The sequence below is a fragment of the Sebastes umbrosus genome, chromosome 14, assembly GCF_015220745.1.
Source record: "Sebastes umbrosus isolate fSebUmb1 chromosome 14, fSebUmb1.pri, whole genome shotgun sequence".
Taxonomy (NCBI): domain Eukaryota; kingdom Metazoa; phylum Chordata; class Actinopteri; order Perciformes; family Sebastidae; genus Sebastes; species Sebastes umbrosus.
Window position 1 is genome coordinate 3795000 of NC_051282.1, and position 7318 is coordinate 3802317.

A 7318-nucleotide genomic window follows, 5' to 3' on the forward strand; every position below is an offset into this window, starting at 1 on the left:
TATAATCCCAAATTCTCTACTCATCACAAGTTTAAGTTACTAGTTACTTATTTCTTAAAGACGTGTTGATTGAATTTCACATGTCAGTATTTCAGAATTAGTGGAAGCTTATCATTAATACTATAGTTTAACAAAAATGTATTTTTATTTACGTGTCACACTATCAAGTGTCAGATTGACTAAAGACACAGTCTCACAGATAATGACTAGCCTGACTGAGAAGATGATCATGCAGTATAAAGTTTAAATGTTTATATCTCATTCAAAAAGTAATTATGTCAGGGACAACTATTTTTGAATAGTAAACAGTATTTCGTAATTGTTAATTCAATTAACTATATCTTTTGGAATCTTTTCCTTGAACTTTCTACAGAACTCATATTTTGGCATTGCAATTGGGTTTCAATTAGTATACAGCAGGGGTGCCCAATACGTCGATCGCGATCTACCGGTCGATCGCAAAGGTAGTGTGGGTAGATCGCACGGCATTAAAAAAAAAAAAAAAAAAAAAAATAGACGTCAGCCTATCAGAGCAGATTGAGAACTGTCTGTCAGAGTTTGACAGACGCTTTCAAGACTTTGTTTTACTGGAGCCAGTCGCTACATTCATGTGCTACCCTTTTCGGGAAGATGCTGAGGCTGATTCACTCGCATCAAAAATTGCAACACTGTTTCACCTGAACTCATCTGGAGTGGAGGATGAGATTTTGACACTACAAGCTGACATTCAGCTTAAGTCCAGGGCTCATGGACAGTTCTAGAACTTACTCACAGAGGAAAAGTACCCCAACATGAGGAAATGTGCTACCTCCTTGACTGCATTATTCGGCTCCACTTATTTATGCGAGCCAGCCTTTTCCCACATGAAGATTATTAAGTCCAAATACCGTTCCACCTTGACTGATGATCATTTGGAAGTGTGCTTGAGGCTGGCTATCAGCAGCTACTGTCCGGACTATGCATCCCTGGCTGATTCCATTCAGTGCAAGTCATCAGAGTAAGGTAATGACAAAAAATGTACAGAGTTATATTGTACAATATGGGTTCATGCAGTTATGCAAGGTACACCAACATATATTGTACATATAAAGAATACTCAATATATTTATAAATAAATATATGTTTTGTATTTTTATAGTAGGTAGATCATTTTGACTTGGTCATTTTATAAGTAGCTCGCATGCTGAAAAAGTGTGTGCACCCCTGGTACACAGTATATTATAGGTTCAATGTCAGTATAGCAGTTGTTAGCTAATGTAGCTAATGTAGCTAACAACTAACTAAACCTAGTTATCTTAGAGTGTGTTCCAATCCGCGTACTTCTGTACTTACACTCACTATTTTGAGTGCATAAGTGCGTTCACACTGGGAAGTACAGCAAAATGCAGTGCACTCAAAGTACCTGGATGTTGTACTCAAAACGGTCAAATCGTTGAGTGTGCAACGCTGGACACTTTCCACACTCAATTGTCGCCATCTTGGCTACGTAGCGGAAGGGGCGGGACCACGACCACTATTCAAACATACGTAGATAACAGAATAAAACAATACAATACGTAAATATGCCGGTGCATTTTCAGCCAACAGGAGGAAACATCGTAGACGACGACGGAAACGTAATTTCCACTCTGCTTTAATTTTTTTCTTCAACAAAGCAGGCAGATATTTTGGCGGGTAGTTGACGGGTAAAACCTGAAGGAGGCAGCAACGCAACACAAAAGATGCCAGCTGCCGTAAAACGCCAAAGAAGAAGAAGATATTTTGGCGTCATTTCCGGCCAGTGCGCCGCAGAGTGTTCGATTTGAGACAACCCTGCCCCGTTGAAATTTACGCACTACTCAAGTAAGTACAGAGTGCACACAGTGGAAGTACGTGGATTGGAACACACTCCTAGTAAGTGTAGTTAGCTGACAGGTAATGTTGCTAACAAGTGAGTAGACTTTGTTATCTTCGTAAGTGTAGTTAGCTGACAGGTAATGTTGCTAACAATTAGCTAAACCTAGTTATCTTTGTAAGTGCAGTTAGCTGACAGGTTATGTTGCAAACTTAACAGTTTGCTCCGTCCCTTCCTGTAGAGGGCCTCGGTGTTGTCAGTCGAATCCAGTCTACTGTTCATACTGTATGTACTCCCAGGAACTTGTAGGTGTCCACCACCTCCACCTCCTCCCCTCGGATGGTGATGGGAGTTGGGGGCCTCGTGCTCCGCCGGAAGTCCACCAACAGCTCCTTGGTCTTTCCAATGTTGAGCTGGAGGTGATTGTTATCACACCACCCTATGAAGTTCTCCACCAGGGCTCTGTACTCCTCCTCGTTGTCATCCGTGATGCAGCTGACGATGGAGGAATCATCGGAGAACTTCTGTAGGTGGCATGTACCCGAGTTGAAGCAGAAGTCGGAGGTGTAGGTGGTGAACAGGAAGGGTGACAGCACAGTTCCTTTGGGGGCGCCGGTGTTGCTCACCAGCACATCTGACAGGCTGCCCTGCAGTCTGACATACTGTGGTCTGCTGGTGAGGTAGTCCGTAATCCAGGCCACCAGGCCATGATCTACCTGCATCGCTGAGAGCTTCTCAGCTAGCCGGAGTGGCCGGATGGTGTTGAAGGCGCTGGAGAAGTCGAAGAACATGATTCTGACGGTGCTGTTCGGCCTCTCCAGGTGTGTGTAGGCTCTGTGGAGCATGTAGATGATGGCATCATCCACACCGGGCCTTGAGGTGCTGCAGAACCAGTCTCTCAAAGATCTTCATGACGTGTGACGTCAGAGCAACTGGCCTGTAGTCATTGGGGGGTGCTGGGGTGTCCCTTCTTGGCCACCGGGACGATGCAGGAGGTCTTCCAGAGCTGGGGAACCTTCTTCAGCCTCAGGGAGAGGCTGAAGAGGTGCTGGAATGCTGCTGCCAGCTCCCCAGCGCACGCCTTGAGCACCCTGGGGTTGATGTTGTCTGGCCCTCACCAGGCTGGTTGTGATGATCAGGGTGGGTGTTGCGATGTCTCCAGGTGTAAAGGACATGCTGGGGCTGTGATCCTGAGGGTAGGTATGGGGGGGGGGGGGGGGGGGGCAAGCTGCTGCTGCCTCCTGGGGAAGGGTGCTGGGTATATCTTATATATTATCTTCGTAAGTGTAGTTAGCTGACAGGTAATGTAGCTAACAATGAGCTAAACCTAGTTATCTTCGTAAGTGTAGTTAGTTGACAGGTAATGTAGCTAACGAATAACCAGTGGCGGCTGGTGGAAATCTTTCTAGGTAGGGCTGTGCCACATCCAATCAATTTCACCAAACATCCCGGTATGATTTAAAGCCAAAAAGTGAAGGTATCAAAAACACATTACTACTCTGCAGTTAAATAATAAAACAATTATTTTATTCCAACAGGAGCAGTAAAGAATGCTTAGAAAAACACAACAGTATAACATATACTCAGTGTTGGAAAGTAACTAAGTACATTTACTCAAGTATTGTACTTTTGAGGTATTTGTACTTTACATGAGTATTTCCATGTTCTGCTACTTTCTACTTGTACTCCACTACATCCCTGTTAACCTTGCTTTGTTTGGGAAACCAATAGTGAGGTAAAGATCAGGTTAAGTAAACATGAAGTCTAATTAGGAATACTGCTGTTACATCCTGAAGCTATTCAGACACCTGAATGTACATAAACATGGGACTCTAGTGCTCTGAGGTGTAGAAAAGGTAATATTTATACAACGGTCGCTATATCATGACAGTAGTACATGAAATGGGTAACCTGAAAAAAGTCATGTGCCTCTGTGTCCTCCGGTGCTCCTAACGGCATCTGCAGGATTTCACAGACTGGAGGAAAACAAGCAGTCAGAGCTGATCTGAGGTCTGCTGTCCAGCTGCTGTCTATGAGAGCCGGCTGTCAATCACTCGCGAACTCCGACCAAATGGTCAAACGAGGCAGCGCTGATCAAATATGAATCAATATTATGTTACGTTAATGCCTATTTCTCTAGCTGTAAAATGAGAAAGTTTGTGACGACGCCGCCGCCATTGTGAAATCTGGTGAAGGAACGCCAAGTGCCGGTCACATGACCGGAACACTGCCAATAGGAACGCTCTCTCTCAATGAAATGACCTGTGATTGGTCAAAGTCTCCCTTCACGGGCTAGATTTTCTAAAGCCTTAAAACAGAGCCATGAGGAGGTGCAAAAGTCTAGTTATCTCTCAGAACACTTGAATTACAATATGCTGAAAGGTAATTATGGAATTTGTCCCCAATGATGCCAAAAATATACTGCCTACTGCCACTTTAATACTACATAAAATAGTTTGTGTGTGGCTGTCTGGCTCAGGGAGGGCGGTGCCCTAGTGCCCTTTATTGGCCAGCCGCCCCTGATAATGGTACACGGTCAACCACAGGACTGTTCACTTTGCTACTGTACATGTATTGATTTGATGAATGCATTCACTGAGCTTTACTGTTGTGGTATGGTGTAGTCAGGATATTTGGGTAGCTGGTTGATGTGTTCGTAGTGCCTCACACTGACATCTGTCTTGCACAAACACACACACAAGCTCAGCATCAAGAAGTACTTGCAGTGATTTTGAAAAAGAAAACAAATGAAAGTAAGTCAATTCTGCACTCAGGTTTAGGATTTCTATTAATCGAAACTTGTCTGAGAAGATGAGATGCAACTCCCTGTTTAATTTCCACTTATTTCATGTTTGCATCAATCTAAAAACATATGCCAAATGTTCATGTGGGTTATATGATTTTTTTTTTTCCAGTATCATCAAAAGTTGTAATGTTCTGATTACTTTTGGGAACGTTTTGAGCATACATGTCATCGAATGAACAATAATGTCAAATTTACTGTATATTATGCAACTTTTCCCTCCCAGAGATAATGGAATTGGACATGGTGTTTAACCTGAAAAGTTCCCAGCAGCAGGGGGCCCCTTATCATTCGCCTGACTGTCTACCAGCATCTGAAGTAGACAACCAAACCAAACTGGGAGACAAGGAAGATGAATGTTGTTAGGATGATGAATGGTTAAGTGATATTATATTAACTACTATTTCAAAAATCAGAAATAATGAATCTCCAAATGCCACAAATAGTAAATTAACATTTAAAATTAAGAAAAAAATGATCTAGTGAAACAAATATTCAATTGTGAGTGATGATCAAATTAAAAAAGAGTGAAAAACAAAAAAATGTTTTCAGTATGGTCTAAATATTACCTCGCAAGTGTTAGGTAATATTTACAAGTTTTCCCCATACATTTGTAAAACGTACAAAAAAATTTGCTTAGAAAATATTAATTATGAGGACTGCATATTACTGTGTATACAGTAAGTATCTCCATTCTCTGGGTTGGTTACACAGTACAGACTGAATGAACAGTGAAGCTGTGCTGCCCTCCAGTGGACAACGGGGAACTCTGACTGTTTCTTCCACTCTTTCCCTTTTTAGAATAATATCCCAAATTACTGGAAGTCTGCTGTGAGAAAAAAAAAAAACGTAAACATACGAGAACTAAACATTCCACTGTGACTGCATGCTATCACTGTGCATATAAAGAGTTAATTTGCAAAAACAAATAAAAGCCAAACCAACACCAGTTTTAATGGATAGTCTCCTGAGTGCACTATATAAAAAAAGAATGTTTAGCTAAATTAAAAAAATAAATAGATATCTTTTTAAAACATTCAAACTTAACTAAAATCTGCAAAGGCCTTTATGTCTTTTTTAATTTCTGCATGTGGTGATTGACAAGGTCATATTTATGAATAATTTTGAGGGACGCATCCTTAACCTTATTCACTATTTACTATTTATTTATGAGGAAGCATCAAGACCTTCTTCCAATAGCCTATATATCATTTACAAACCGATTCCAATGTGCCATGACATCTGGAATAGAGACAACATCTTTTGAAATAGGGTGAGAAAAGGTTTGGGGATTTTTTTCCAAAGAAGAGAGATTTTTTATTTATTTATATATACAGTATATAAATGATACTGAGATTTGGTAATGCTTTATTTCAACCAGTTTTACTCTTTTTTTATATTTCGATCTCCCTCTTGCCTCTCAAAAATAAACCAGCCTCCACTGACCCTTATTATGCACAATGCTCTATTTGTGTGCTGAATTCTCAACTCGTCCACAATCACTAGATATTGCTCACATTATATCCACATGAAAAAAAAGCTAATGTAAAAACAAAATAGCCACTCAATATCCACTCTCTCTTTAGCTGTGTTTCCACTGCATGGTACGGCTTCGCTCGACTCAATTCACGTTTGGTAGCTTTGGTGTCGTTTATAAAACAGCGCGTAGGATCCGTACTAAAAATGTACGTATGCACAAAAGCCGAAAATGGCGTGCCCTTTATAAATCACAGTCCACCTGGAAATGTGCGCACGTGAATCAGCCTCATATCCCGCCCTCTACACGCCCACATTCAGCCATAAATGGATGACGCAAAGCACCTGTACCATACGTGGCTTCTGTTGCCATTATGGTGGATGAATAGTATACATCATGATATCTCACATAGTGAGCGGGAGGTCTGGGGGAGGACCCCTGGAATTTTTTTTTCATTCTGATGAATAGTTATGCATCAATTCATGGTCGAAATGTATTCATTTATGTAAAGGAAACCCCCAAATTCAGGCAGCAGGGGACAATGTGAAAGTATAATGAAATATAATGCAGTGAGGCTCTAAATCATTCTGTGTCTCTTTCAAATATGTATTCCTCTGGAGATCAACTTGTCTCATCTCTGCTGAGTCAACACACATGTAGGCGTGATTTCCTCTTCCTTCCTCTTTAAGTGTCTTTTGTTTGGGGAAGTAACCTCTTGAAATGTGTATGTGGCACCTATTCACCTGTATGATACATTCAGTCATTTGAATTCATTTCTAACTTTAATAATCGCTCATGTGTTTTAGCAAGATTTCTGCTCATGTTCAAAACTTTCTGCACATTCAAAACATGTCCCACATATCTGTGTTCCTGGAGAAGTCGTACTATTTTGAGAAAAAAAGTAATATTTTCATTAGAATAAAGTCGTAACTTAAGACTAACGTAACGTAAGAATGAAGTCATAATATTTTAAGAGGTCATAACATTGTAGGGTCCCTTATTAACGTAGCTACGAGGCATGGACCCATTTCGCTGGTACTTTATTCCTCAGGCTACTGTGAGCCGTAGCCAAAACCAAAACAACAAACCTGTCTACTTTACAAGGTGCTATCTACATTAGCAACTCACTTATCACATCTCCTGCTCCTCGTCTCACACACACACACACACACACACACACACACACACAACCGCAAACTACCAA